This window comes from Ovis aries, chromosome 12 (genome assembly GCF_016772045.2).
Source record: "Ovis aries strain OAR_USU_Benz2616 breed Rambouillet chromosome 12, ARS-UI_Ramb_v3.0, whole genome shotgun sequence".
NCBI lineage: Eukaryota > Metazoa > Chordata > Mammalia > Artiodactyla > Bovidae > Ovis > Ovis aries.
In genome coordinates, this window is record NC_056065.1 from 55,444,310 (window position 1) to 55,459,449 (window position 15,140).

The window sequence follows — 15,140 nt, forward strand, 5'->3', positions numbered from 1 at the left end:
AGTCATGGACTGTTAAGCTAAAGTGGACTTGACCAACCATTTAGTCCAATGCTGTTGCTTTAAAATAAAACAAGAAGCTGCATATATAAGCTCATGTGGTGTTTTGGTTGCAGAGCCAAAACAAGTCATGATTACAGTCGAGGCACAAGGCACTTCTTCTCCTTGAAGATAGTCATCACATTTGCAGGTTCTTTTCATTGGCTCATTTAAGTTGACCCTCACTGGACTCTGCATCAAGGTTTGTTCATTGTGGACTTCAAGAAAACTCCGTGAGGAACTGATTTTGTGAATAAGGGAATTGGCAGTTGCAACCCTATAGCATTTACACAATTGCAGCATGATATTAAAAATGAGGAAGGGGAGAAGTGACAATGGTAGGGTAGGGAATTTCGCTTGAATCCTCAAAATGATAGAACTGGAATTCTACTTACTATCCTCTCTTTCCCAACAATAGTTGGATTTCTGCAGTCATTTTTCCTTCAGTTATTTGCCTCTTTCCTTTTTTAAAAAAGTTTCCATTATTATACCTAATAGATTCAATAGCATTCATCTTTACTCATTGCATTGCTATAGTGAAAAGAAGAAAGTGTTAGTCACTCAGTCGTGTCCAACTGTTTGTGACCCCATGGACTGTACCCCTCCAGGCTCTCTGTCCATGGAATTCTCTAGGCCAGAATACTGGAGTGTGTTGCCATGCCCTTTTCCAGAGGATCTTCCCTACCCAGGGATCGAACCTGGGTCTCCTGCATGGCACGCAGGTTCCTTACCAACTGAGCCACCAGGGAAGCCAAGATATGTTTTTATCTTCTTCTTCTTTTTTTTTTTTTTTTTTTTAAAAAAAAAGGTTTTCCAAAATGGTGACGTTAAAGAACAGTTATCAGAGATCTTAACAATTTAAGTAGCATCATGAAGTGGTAGCTTTACTAAAATGCCATGTCACAACCAGATACATTTTTTTTTAAGTGTAAACCAGGCATGTGACATATCTTGAAACTGGGGATTTGAAGAAATATTGTTGGAGAAAGAGATCTATAGAGATCATCATTAGTGGTAGTAATTAGAGTATATCCTGATCTAGTTTGAGATTTTCAAAATAATTAGGCTGTTGAGTGTAGAGGTCAGTATAATCATCACCATTTCAATAAGATTAAAATATTAATGTGCTGAAGTAGCATCTTATTTGGTACCAGTGGAAAACAAAATGTTTAACCATTATTGCAAAAAGTACTAAACCTCTGTTACTGCCTGATTAGCTGGTTAATGTGTTTTCCTTTATACTTTTCAATTGCTGTTCTCTAATTTTTTGTTCAAGTTTTTTTTCCTGAAAACATGCTAATTTCATGTGCTTTAGCCCTGCAGAAGAGAATGTTGCTTAGCAACCACCAAAATAACTAATAAGCCTATATCTTGTAAAGCCTTAAAAGGCTTATTTGTCTTAAATTTATGTATTTCTTTATTGGGGTGGCTTAGACGGTAAAGAATCTGCCTGCAATGTGGGAGTTGACCCGAGTTTGATCCTTGGGTCAGGAAGATCCCCTGGCAACCTACTCCAATATTCCTGCCTGGGATATTCCATGGTCAGAGGAGCCTGGTGGGCTACAGTCCATGGGGCTGCAAAGAGCCTGACACAACTGCATGACTAACACTTTATTGATCATTAAAATCAAGAGGAGGTCTGTTTCACTTTGAATTTCTTCCAACTTCTGCTTTTATTGGTTAATTTATAGATGTTGCATGTTTTGTAACAAAAACAAAAAATACTGGTAGGCTACAGTCCATGGGGTTGCAAAGAGTCGGACACGACTGAGCAACTTCACTTCACTTCACTTCATAGTATATTTAACATGAATGTCTCTTTTCTCCCATCAGTCTCTTAACATTGCCCTGTGTTCATCATGTGCTTTAGTTATTCTTTTCTGATAGGATGGCCTATCAGTGATACTGCTGACTAAAGAAATGTTTTCTCATTCATTGGATATAGAATTCTACAATATTGGTTGTTAATGCTAAGAAGCTAATATATTAAGTACATTAAAGTTTTAAGAGAGGGAAATGCTAAAAGATTCATTTGAAGTGGTTGATATTACATATAGTGATTTTATTTTAGGTTGTATGACCCAGAAGCACCTCAAAAGAGTCATCTGAGCTAAGGGCTTAGAGTGGGAGGTGCTGCCGCCACATTCAGTCTCCTGTCAAACTTGTTGCTTAGCCTTGGCATGTTCACTTGTCAGAGGTGCAAGTCTTCCCACTATGGCATACAGAGCTCTGCCATTGTTATTCAGTTGCTCAGTTGTGTCTGATTCTGTGAGACCTCATAGGCTGCAGCGCACCAGTCAGTCCTCTGACGGTCTCCTGGAGTTTGCTCAAGTCATGTCCATTGAATTAGTGATACTATCCTACCATCTCATCCTTTGCCACCTCCTTCTCCTTTTGCCTTCAGTGTTTCCCAGCGTGAGGGTCTTTTCCAGTGAGTTGGCTCTTGGCATCAGGTAGCCAAAGTGTTGGAGCTTCAGCTTCAGCACCAGTCCTGCTAATGAATATTCAGGGTTGATTTCTGTTAGGATTGACTGGTTTGATCTTCTTGCAGTCCAAGGGACTCTCAAGAGTCTTCTCCTGCACCAGAGTTAGAAAGCATCCTTCCATTTTAGTTCACTGATTCCTAAAACATCAATGTTCACTCAATTTACCTTGATTCATGGACCTAATATTTCAGGTTCCTAGGCAATATTGTTCTTTACCACATCAGACTTTATTTTCACCACCAATTCACTATCAGACACATCCCCAAGTGAGTATGGTTTCTGCTTTGGCCCAGCCTCTTTGTTCTTTCGGGAGCTATTTCTCTGCTCTTCCCTGGTAGCATATTGGACAGCTTCTGACTTGGGGGAGTCATCTTCTGATGCCATATCTTTTTTCCTTTCTATACTGTTTATGGGTTTTCGAGGTGAGAATACTCAAGTGGTTTTCCATTCCCTTCTCCAGTGGACCATGTTTTGTTAGAATTCTCTACCATGACCTGTCCATTTTGGGTGGCCCTTCAGAGCATGGCTCATTATTTCATTGAGTTACACAAGGTGATGATTTTGGTTAGCTTTCTGTGATTGTGGGTTTCATTCTGGAGACTGTGGGATTGTAGTTCTTGTTTCTTCTGTCTGTCCGCTAATGGATGAGAATAATAGGCTTATGCAAGTTTTCTGATGCAAGGGACTGGCTGTGGGGAAAACTGGGTCTTGCTCTGGTAGGCAGGCCATGCTCAGTAAATATTTAATCCAGTTTTCTGCTGATGGGTAGGGCTGTGGTCCCTCCCTGTTAGCTGTTTGGCCTAAGGTGGCCCTTTCCTGGCGTCTACAGGCTCTTTGATAGGGCTAAAGGCAACCTCTAAGAGGACTTATGCCAACGTGTACTTCCCAAGACTGCTGCTGCCAGTACCCCTGTCCCCTCAGCAGGCCGCTGCTGACTCACACCTCTGCAGGAGACCCTCAAACACTCACAGATATGGCTCAGTCTCTTGGGGGGGTCACACTGATATAAATACATATCAAATAAGATGCATATGTGCCAGAGTCAAACAGTTTAGGAATGAGAGGGACTTCCCAGGTGGCACTTGTGGTAAAGAAGCCACCTGCCAGTTCAGGAGACGTAAGAGTTGCAGGTTTGATCCCTGTGTCAGAAAGATCCCCATGTTGGAAGGAAATGGCAACTTACTCCAGTATTCTTACCTGGAGAATCCCAGGGACAGAAGAGCCTGACAAACTACAGTCCATAGGGTCACAAAGAGTTGGACATGACTACAGTGACTTAGCTATGTGTATGAGAGAGAGAGAGAGAGAGAGACAAAGAGAAAAACGAAGATAATGTGGAGAAGAATGGTGAGGAGAATAAGAAAATGTTATAGTTGAAGTTTAAAAACTCTTTGAACCTTATTAAGACCAGCTTACTATTCAGTTTTTCCAGAGGAAAAGAAAAAAAAATTTACAAGATCACTAATAGTGACTAAAATAGTTAATAAAAGTAAACACTTATTAATGCTTCAGTTCTGTTTTTCCAAGCACAGGGAGTGGGCAATTTCTTTTATCCTTTATATAGTTTAATGCCAGAACTCTGCTTAACATGAAGTTTATTTAGCCTGCTTTATGAACCAGTTTTCTTGTAAACTCTATTTTAGGCAGCTCTCCTTTATACGTGGGAATAGGAAACTGAAAATTGGATAGACATTTGATAACTGAAATTTATATAAAATGAGACTTGTATTTATTTTAACTCTTAATTTTAACTTATTCCCATAGCCTAATTATTTGATATAGATGATAAAAAATAACACCCACCAGTTAAAGTCACTAATTAGAGTTTTTCCCTCTTTCCCTGTTTTCGCACTCTTTGAAAGAGAAATACAAGTAGTGAAATGACAAAGAACTAGTTGGCCATTAGCAGAAGCAAAAGACATTACATACATAAATTAAAGTTGTCCACGAGCCACTAAAAAAGATTTGTATCCAGTTTTACAGTCTGACCATTTATTCAGATTTGCTTGTATTGAAACATAATTTCAGCTAGTTAATTTTTTGTTTCACCATTATCTCAATTTTAGTTAAACGTTGGTCTAAAAATATGTCATAATCTCATAGTATATTGCACAATTAAAATTCCCCCGAAATGTATGCTGTTTAATATAAAACAACAATTCCATAGCAGTTTTGAATATTTAAAATTTGTATTTAAGAACACACTGAGGATTTTATTTTATTTTTTTTTTTAATTTTAGTTTTTATTTTTTAAATTTTAAAATCTTTAATTCTTACATGCATTCCCAAACATGAACCCCCCTCCCACCTCCCTCCCCATAACAACTTTCTGGGTCATCCCCATGCACCAGCCCCAACCATGCTGCATCCTGCGTCAGACATAGACTGGCGATTCAATTCACATGATAGTATACATGTTAGAATGTCACACTGAGGATTTTAATACAGGATAATAAAGACAACATAATAAAGAATGTGGGCTCCCCAGATGGCACATTGGCCAGCGCAGGAGACTCAGGAGAGGCGAACTTGGTCCCTGGTTCAGAAAGATCCCCTGGAGTAGGAAATGGCAACCCACTCCAGTGTTCTTGCCTGGAAAATTCCATGGACAGAGGAGCCTGGACAGAGAAGAAGTCCAAGGGGTCACAGAGAGTCGGACACAACTGAGCAACTGAGCATGCGTGCAATAAGGAATGCATAAGCCAGAAATTCTAGAAATTAATGGCTGCTTATTTTGCCTCTGATTTTTTATGTATTGGGTTAACTAGTAAACTACTTAACCTAGTTAAACTAGGCCTTCATCACCTAAATATATGAAGCTTTACTTAGATCTCAGTGAACATTTAAAATAAGGAAGATGTTTTGCAGAATATGTATATCCTTAGGCCTGAAAGTGGTTGTCATATTAGACTCAGTGACTGAAAATGAAACCTTTAGTCAGCTATGCAGGCCCTAATATTCCCTCTTAACTTCCTGCTTAGTGTGAAGAGGAATTAAAGCATAAAGATTTTAGCTATTTTTATGATCTTTATGATTTTAAAGAGAGAGTCTCTATGATGACACTTGCTAACACTTCTTAAGCCTGCAATGATCACTTTTTGGAAAAAATTTTAGATGAAATATAAAAAGTAAATTCTTATCAAAATGAATAAAATTAGAATGCTTTGGACATTGCCACTGCTGCTAGTTATGACTACTGTTAAAAAATTATCAATACCTTTTTGTTATTTTACTACCAGCCAATTAAGCAATTCACTGTTGCTCTTAACACAAAGAAAAAGCTAATTTTTAATGTTGTAAAAGCCACCATTGACAGTTCAAAGAATGCTGTCTCAGTTCACATGGTATTTTTTGTTGTAGCAGACTCTTAGTATGTACACTGCAGTTGTCAATATTTTGCCTCCAGTCTTTTATTTTTCTTTAATTTGCAAATGCCTAGTAATAAATATTATTAGATGCAATGAGTTTTAGTTCATATTTCAATATATAGTGATATAATATTAAAAACAAAATATTTAAAACATTTAATATAATATTTAAAACAAAAGAGAAGAGAAATACAGAATCTCACTTTAGAAATTTTAAAGTTTCTATTTCAGGATCTCCAAGTTGAACTGTTTTTCTTCTCTGTTAAATTCATGTTATGAAGAACTTGTTGTAGGTGAAGAAAAAACAAAAAGCATGAAAAAAACCCTACAGCCAGAGCCTTTGTAATCATGTATATCAGTTTTAATCATGGTTCTGATTTACTGCTGGTAAGACCTCAAGTAAACTCTTAGGGCAGTGGTTTCCCCTTCTGTGAATTGGGGATAATAAAACCAGTTGAATAGTATTGCCGTTAAAACTAAAAGAAATACAAAATACTTAAAGCACCCCCCCCCCCACCCCTGGCACAACAACTGTTAAATATGTGTTATTTTTCCTCTCCTTCCACCTTCACCCCTAATCAAATTCAGTTGATATCTTTGAACCGAAGTAGATTATAGGTTTATTGGTCAGTTCTAAGCTTCTGGATAAGCTGTTACTCTAAACTACTGCATAGGATATTTCTTTTGACTCTAAGATACAAATGAATGCTGGAAAATCTTATTATAATACAGTTTTGAAGAAGGATTATGTATTTGCACGTGATAGCCCATTGTAACTGTTTTCTTGATCAGGTTTTAACAGATGGATGTCGTTATACAACAAATGCTCTCTTTGTTCCCTGTTCTTGTCACAATTGCTCGATTTAATAAAAGGTAATTGATTAGGCTCTGTTTGCACTGTAGTCAGGAAACTGGAGAGGGAAGCTAACTGTAAGAGATCCCCTCCCACCCCATTATCAATCTTTTACCGCCACTAACCTGCTTCAATTATTTCTGACAGAAGGATTGTGTAAATTACCAAATCACTCCCAAACAAAGCAACATCTAGAAAGATTAATTGCGTTGGGAAAACAGGTACAGGATTGAAGTTGTGTGACACTTTTTATTTCTCCCTCCTGAATTTTTTATTAATTGGACAAAAAAAAAAAAAATAGAAATGGAGGTACTGACTGCCCTCATACACTGAGAACAGTCCCCAACTCATTTCTAAAGGTTATATTCCCTCCTCTTCTCCGTTTTTGACAGATGATCTTACCCATCCAGCCTTTTCTCTTTTTTCTATTTTGGCCACATGGCGTGACTTGCAGAATTTCAATTCCCTGACTAGAGATTAAACCCAGGCCATAGCAGAGAAAGTGCTGAATCCTGACCACTAGACCACAAGGGAACTCCCCATCATTTTTACTAATGTTGATAATAATAGCAACTATCACTAATCAGATACTTTGTGGAGCCTGGTGGCTTAGTAAGGACTTTTATATGCATTATCTTATTCCTCATAACATCGGTACTGTTACCATTTCTCATTTTATGGATGAGAAGACCAATAGTGAGACAGCCTGTGAAACTTGCTCATGGTCAGAAAGCTAGTATGTGGCAAAGTATTGTATCAAACCAGGGTATTTTGAACCCTGGAGTCCATGTGTCAACTGTTATACTGTGCTTCCTCTAATGACCTAATGACAAAAAAAAAAAAAAAAGTGGAGGCTAGAAAGACAAAAGCCCTGTAGTCTGCACGGTCTGCCTTTGGCCTACATACCTTGTATTCCGAATTTCTTGACCTGAGATTAGAAACCTACCACAGGCTGATTCAAAACTGCCTTTGAAACCTTATTTCCTACTGTATCTAAATATCAGTTCACCACTCTGACCAGGCTAATTTTATTTTTTCTCTTAAAAAAATTACTTTGCTTATAAAAACTAATCCATTTTTTGCCCATGAAGACTTTCCTGTCTGCAGAAGGACTTAATTCTATTACAGTCCTACTGTTACTTGACAAATACAGTGCATCGTGTTGTGTAACCTGAAGCGTGTGAGTGTGAAGGAGATCCCAGCATGGGAGGAGCAACGGTGTCTGGCTCAGGGCTGATCCTCCCTGCATGTTTGCTTACTTCCCCTATCTTACTTTAGTTATGAAGGGCACGGCACGCACTTTGCGGCCAAACAGGCTGGTTTTGGAATCCTGTCAATTCCATTTCTGACTGTTGAGAACAGAGTCAAATCCCTAAACTTCTCCACACTTTAGTTACTTCATCTGTAAAGCAAAGATATTTGTAGTACCTAGTTCGTTGACTTATGTGAAGATTAAATGAGAGTCTGTGTCTAGGGCAGAGTGAGTACTTATTAAACACGAGCTATTATAGAAGAATTTTAGTGTAAGTTGTTGTTCAGTCTCTCAGTCATGTCTGACTCTGCAACCCCATGGACTGCAGCACACCAGGCTTCCCTGTCCTTCGCTATCTCCCGCAGCTTGCCCAAACTCATGTGCGTTGGTTCAGTGATGCCATCTAATCATCTCGTTCTCTGTCATCCCCTTCTCCTCCAGTCATTATTATAACTAGTTATATTTTACTATATTACAAATCTATAAGCCCATCTCGTGCATGTTGTGCGCATTCTGTAAATGCTGCTGTTTTTATTTTTATTGATATAATTCACATACCATGAAATTCTTCCTGTTTTAACTGCAGAATTTTAGCCAAGTCCATGGCTTCACGCTCCAGTGTATGACCTACTACAGGGATCTGAGGGCTCATTTGGAAGGGAGTTATCCAGGTTGGGTCACCAGCCCTACAGGAAGAACTTGAGACAAATGAACACTTGAATGAAAAGGAGCTTACAGTTCATTGTTCCCTCAACCTACCCTCTGACCTTGTGAAAAAAAGGAATCTGAAACATACTCCATGTGGAATGGTTTGATTTAGTGGCCATTAAAACTTTTAGAAAGTTACTCAAATGCTTTAGAAATTAAGGTGAAGGTATTTGTAATTAAAATTCAGTTGTATATTCTGCTCAAAATGAGACAAGATGCAGCATTACTTGTATTCCTGGATTGTAGTTGAAACCATCCTCACTGAGGGTGATATTAATAGCAAATAGCAGTGAATGCTTTCAGTTCAGTTCAGTCGCTCAGTCGTGACCGACTCTTTGCAACCCCATGGACTGCAGGACGCCAGGCTTCCCTGTCCCATCACCAACTCCTGGAACTTACTCAAACTCATGTCCATCAAGTTGGTGATGCCATCCAACTATCTCATCCTCTGTCGTCCCCTTCTCCCCCTGCCTTCAGTCTTTCCCAGCATCAGGGTCTTTTCCAATGAGTCAGTTCTTCGCATCAGGTGGCCAAAGTATTGGAGTTTCAGCATCAGCATCAGTCCTTCCAATGAACATTAAGGACTGATTTCCTTTAGGATTGACTGGTTTGATCTCCTAGCAGTCCAAGGGACTCTCAAGAGTCTTCTCCAACACCACAGTTCAAAAGCATCAATTCTTCAGCACTCAGCTTTCTTTACAATCCAAGTCTCACATCCGTACATGACTACTGGAAAAACCATAGCTTTGACTATATGGACCTTTGTTGGCAAAGAAATGTCTCTGCTTTTTAGTGTGCTGTCTAGGTTGGTTATAGCTTTTCTTCCAAGGAGCAAGTGTCTTTTAATTTCATGGCTGCAGTCACCATCTGCAGTGATTTTGGAGCCCCAAAGAATAAAAATCTGCCACTGTTTCCACTGTATCCCCATCTATTTGCCATGAAGTGATGGGACTGGATGCCATGATCTTCGTTTTCTGAATGCTGAGTTTTAAGCCAATTTTTTCACTCCTCTTTCATCAAGAGGCTCTTTAGTTCCTCTTCACTTTCTGCCATAAGTGTGGTGTCACCTGCATATCTGAGGTTATTGATATTTCTCCTGGCAATCTTGATTCCAGCCCAGCATTTCTCATGATGAACTCTACATATAAGTTAAATAAGCAGAATGACAATATACAGCCTTGACTTACTTCTTTCCAGATTTGGAACCAGTCTGTTGTTCCATGTCCAATTCTAACTGTTGCTTCTTGACCTGTGTACAAATTTCTCAGGAGGCAGGTCAGGTAGTCTGGTATTCCCATCTCTTTAAGAATTTTCCATAGTTTGTTGTGATCTGCACAGTCAAAGGGTTTGGCGTAGTCAATAAATCAGAAGTAGATGTTTTTCTGGAATTCTTTTGCTTTTTTGATGATCCAGAGGATGTTGGCAATTTGACCTCTGATTCCTCTGCCTTTTCTCAATCCAGCTTGAACATCTGGAAGTTCATGGTTCACATACTGTTGAAGCCTGGCTTGGAGAATTTTGAGCATTACTTTGCTAGTCTGCTACTTTTCTACAATTACCACACAGTTGCACTCATGTCACACAGTAGCAAAATAAAGGTCAAAATCTCCAAGCCAGGCTTCAACAGTGAATGCTCAGGAGCACCTGAAATGCTTATTTTTGGTTAGATAAAATTTAAGTGAATATGTTAAAATTCACGTGAGTAAATTTTAAAGATCTCACTGGCTTTATTCAACAGTTCACACATGGGAAGCAGCCAGTCTAGCAGACAGAATGGCACTTTGAGGAGCTGTACTTTTATGGGCAGAACGGAGCAGAACCAAGGAAGTCACACTAGACAAAAAAGTGGAATGGTTACTGCAAGATCACTTTCCCTTAGGGGAAATTCACCTGCTCTGTCAGGCAGGTTACCTCACTAGTGCTGATCAGGTGCTTCCTGGTTTAAGATTTCATTTCTGGGAGAGTAGAAACTGTAGCAGTCTTTAGTGACATGAGGCTTTAGCATAAGGGACTCCATGTTGGACCTGTTGTCTTGTTTTTAATAGTTAGCTGTGGGTTTTAGAGTTACAAATGTGGTAGAAAGCTGACTTGTTAAAGCTTGCAGCTGCTCTTTCATAGTCTGGAATGTACCTCACCATCATTCTTTGCAGTGAGATGCAAATGAAGAAGTAAGATACCCAGTATAACAGTTAAGCAAGTATTTGTGTCCCACTGGTTTTTGTTTTCTTAGTTTAACTCTAGGGATTTAAAAAAAAAATAATCTGTGTTTTCTGAGGTTTTGAATTTGCCTAGTAATTGCTGGCAAAGATAAGGAAGATAATGAGCTGAACGGTTGGAATTTGACACAGAATAATGGTTTTCTTTATTTACATTTGCATGATTTTGAAAAGAACCAAGATTTCTTTTATTTATCTTCTACTTCTTGTTCTTTTCCCTTTGTAAAACTCAGTATGTTACTGGACTATTCTGAAATCCAAAATCTTCTGAAAAGTTTTCTTCTATTGATACTTCTATGGTTTCTCTCTCATTTTATCTCTTGTTCCTCCACTGAGAGCACTAGGGTTTTAGTAATGTGCACTCCTGCATGTAAAGAGAAACCTCCTTAGAATATTGCTTTTCTGTGATTAAGAAAGGGTAGAATTTTGTCTTTCTTAGAGTTCTTTACCTCTGTGTCAATACCATGAACGTTTTGCGACAGTCCGGTAAAACTGAGTCGTGTATACTCCATGAATATTTATATTGAATTGAATCTATTATATTATTAATTGAATCTATAAAGATGTTACTGAATGATTAGACAAACCCTTGGGGAAGGAAAAACTGTCTCTACCAGGCTTTGTCAGTATGTGGTGGGGGCACAGACCTTTCTGTCCTCTAGGCCATATTTTTGTCCTGGTGGTTTTGTCTTCTATCTTATCCTGATTTTATGGCTGTTGTGATGACAATGTTCAACAGGTAGAACCTGAGGCATGGGAGAAATGGTCTTTAAAGCCACTCTTGTGAGGTGAGATAATTTTTTAATGATGTGTGTTCATTTTTTAAATGTATTCACTGCTTTGATGGTGGATAACAAAATACTGCTCCCATAATTAAACTACTTTACTTTGCTGCATTTGGGGAGAACACAGAAATACAAAGTGTTCACATCTTATTCAGGCTTCTCTTAATTTTTGGTTTGGCTTTTACTAAATTTGACTCTTGAGAATAGATGTTCTCTGAAGGCCAGGAATGGTTTATTAGACTCACACTCATTTAGTATGACCCAGTTATATTTTTGTTAAATAGGAATAATCCCAGAAAAATGGCTTTTGGAACGAAATCAGCTAACAGAGTAAAATCTGTAAAAAATTTTAAAACAGCATTCAAAAATCATTGGAGATATTTATTAATATTTGTTAATTTTTTTGTCTTAATGAGATCTAGAAGCCTTTTGAAAATTATTTTGTAGCCAGTTTGGCTTCTGAATAGAAAGACTGTAAAGAGTAACTAATAAAAAGTGAAGCAACTGTCACCAAATCTTTTAAAAGCAAAAGAGTTGATACTAGAAAATCCAATTTAGGGTACAAAGTAGAAGGCATTTGTTGGGACACATTATAGCAACCGTGGGGGGTACTTTCCTAACATTTGGGATTAATGTTACCCTTTGTGTTTCATTCTGATAGAGATTAAAAAGGTATTCTCACCTTCAAATCCTCCAATAAGCCTATTTACTGGAGCGGAAAAGGACACACTGCTTTTGACTGAGCACACAGGAAAACCTCTCATCTATTCCGTCCCTCTCGATTTACATGACCACGAGGAAACTGAAACCTTGGGAGGTTAAGTGACTTGCCCTGGGACAGACAGCTAGCTCGTTCCTGCTAGAACTGGAGCCCCTCTATTGGTTACCACAAATGCTTTATTTTCTGCTGCCCATTTAATACAAAATCCTCTCCTGGTAAATTTTAGCAGCAACTGGTGCTGTCGGCAGTACACGCCTTGATCGCAGGTAATTCCGCCGCCGCCCCCCCCCCCCGCCGCCAATACCTTTCTTTCAGTGGAGCTGAGTGTTGTGAAGGCAGTGACTGCAGAAGCTCAGGTGGGAACCATCCGGGGAGATCGGTGGGTCTCAATTCACTGGGGAAAAGTCAAATGAGCCAGAAAGATGTCTTGCAAGGCAGTGAAGTACTGTATGTAAACATGACTGTGTACAGTGACTCCTGAAGTCTGGAAGCAGGATAATAGCTGTTTATTTCTGAGACTGCAGAAAAGAATCTTTAGGAAAAGAAAGAAAGGTAGTATAAAAACAGGTTTTTTAAAAAATAGATCATTGGTTTGCTAAAAATTTTTTTTTAATTGAAAGATAATTGCTTTACAGAATTTTGGTTTCTGGCAAACATCAACATGAATCACCATAGAAGTATGCTTTTTTTGGGGGGGGACCACAGATATACATTTAACTGTATGAAAAAAGGACATTTAAATTTTTGTTTCCCAGACTATAAAATCTGGAGGAATATTTAAGGGTGACAGAAAATGAAGGATACGTACAAAACTTTGGGAGCCCTTGCTCTAGAAAGCATATGCAGTGTGGCTATTAGAGAAGACCTCTTGGATTGAGGCACAAACTGTTACGGGTAATTCTAAGACACTCTGGCCAATTAGAACAGTCTTTTTGAAGATAATAAATCAGGAGCTTTGTAAAAATACCTAATTGTTTACCTAACAACCCACGTGGAGCTCTAAAAGGACTTAATTATTTGAAGTGGTTAGCTTTTTTGTCGTTTTAAAACCGTCTTTACAGCCTTTGATTATGTTTCTAAAAGTGTTTTGCACTCCTATAGCCCCAATGCCTTAACAGTTTTCCGACTTTATAACACAGTACCTAAAACTATTTACTACTGTTTTCCCTGGTCCTTTCTTTCTTTTTTTTTTCCCTTGGTTATGAGTGTTCTTAACCAAGATTACCTATTGTTAAACCGAATGTGTTCTCCCAGGCTGCACAGGCAACTGCTCAAATGCAGTCATAATTCTTGTTTGCCCCTGGGCGGTTGCCAGCAGGGAATAAGGCATTATGGGAAGTGGTTTCTTTACCTTCCACAACAGGTGTCTTTGTCAGTGCACCTGATTCAGATACCAGTGTGGAAGCCCTGAGTCACTGGAGCCAAGGGAAATATGAAAGCCACAGGAACTGCTTTCACAGCTAGAAAGTGGTCCTGCGAGATAAATCGGAAGCCTTCTGGTGCTAGTGAGTGCACGAAGGGAGTCACAGTACCTTTCTGAAAAGATAAAAAGGAATTAAAAAGGTATGAGCTGCCTGACGCTTTAGTGTGCCTCGTCTCCTGATGATCATTTAATCTTTACCTGGTTAGTCAGTGTTTAGTGCGGGAAGAATTTTTAAGAAAAATAATGCTTTAAAAGGCACAACTGCCTTGTAGGGGAAAAAAAAGTGAAGTGAAAATGCTTTACCAGCTCCAGCATGGGTCAACACAGTTTGAAGCTGTTTTAATCTTGAGGATTTATTTAAAGTATTGCATTTTCTGTTTAAATAAGCCTATTAGTCTTGCTTCTGTTTGCTGGCAGTAAGGTATTTTCCCCCTTCTGTGTATGTGAGCGTGTGTGTGTGCGTGTGTTTGTAATCCAGAATGCTATGATAGTTGCAAAACTCTTCTAATCACATTTAAATAGAACAGGGTACTATTTAAGTAATCATGTTCATCTAGGTGGAAATACTTTGGAAAGACAAAGAAAAATAGGCACTAGAAATTTCATTCCAAGTCTTGTTTTCTGAAAAACAAGCAAACTAAATAACATAATACTGCTATGGATAATCAGGACTAAACATTGTATTTGATTAAAGATAAACATTCCCAGTTGATTTCTAATTCTAACAAATATTTCTCACAGTATTGCACTGTCATACTCTAGAAAAAGCAAAGGAGATAATAGCTTAATTAGAAATACTGGCAAAACAACTTTGGGAGGAGCTTTATCTGCCCTCCTCCCTTTTTATTTGCTTAATACTTTCCCCATGGAATTAGCCTACATTATATTTCCTGGTGATTTAGGCAACCTTGTAATGATAATTTGAACAGTTTTCACATTTTATCATCAGGGCACGTTGAGGTTCATTTACTGTCTTCAGCTGTGCTTAAAAAGATGCTTCTCATAGCTAAGGCACCAATAGTTCATTACTATCTGCTGATTTGGGTAATTAAAAGAAATCTCTAAGCTTAAAAATAGACAAAGAGAACTTTTATCATGGGAGAATAATAATTAGTTTGGAAATGACAACCTTGTGTTGTTTTCAGAATAACAGTGGAAAACTAAATTCTCTCAAAATCAAGAATTCTGTTTAAAATATTTGTTGTTTTTTTAGTGGGAGAAGAGGAAATGGTTACTAACTGATATTGCAGTCTGTTTCATTTTTGTATTTTGGTACTTTTTGTTTTTAACAG

The 15,140-nt window shown here is 38.3% G+C and overlaps 1 protein-coding gene and 1 non-coding gene across 13 annotated transcripts in view; one reads left to right on the forward strand and one right to left on the reverse strand.

The window, feature by feature from the left end:
• RABGAP1L (RAB GTPase activating protein 1 like) overlaps nucleotides 1-15,140 on the forward strand; it is a 726,671-nt gene that overhangs the window by 615,135 nt on the left and 96,396 nt on the right. For 2 of the 12 annotated variants that reach the window (XM_042229122.1, XM_042229123.1), the window contains exon 1: nucleotides 12,539-12,691. The exons of 8 other annotated variants lie outside the window; for them this stretch is intronic. The gene's annotated coding sequence lies outside the window, so the exon portion shown is untranslated. Of the gene's footprint in view, nucleotides 1-12,538; nucleotides 12,692-13,799; nucleotides 13,989-15,140 lie in introns of those variants that run through there. 2 more of the 12 variants (XM_042229121.1, XM_042229127.1) reach the window with 1 other exon arrangement.
• Nucleotides 714-785, reverse strand: TRNAG-GCC (transfer RNA glycine (anticodon GCC)). The gene has a single exon. It is a non-coding gene; the product is annotated as a tRNA-Gly (tRNA).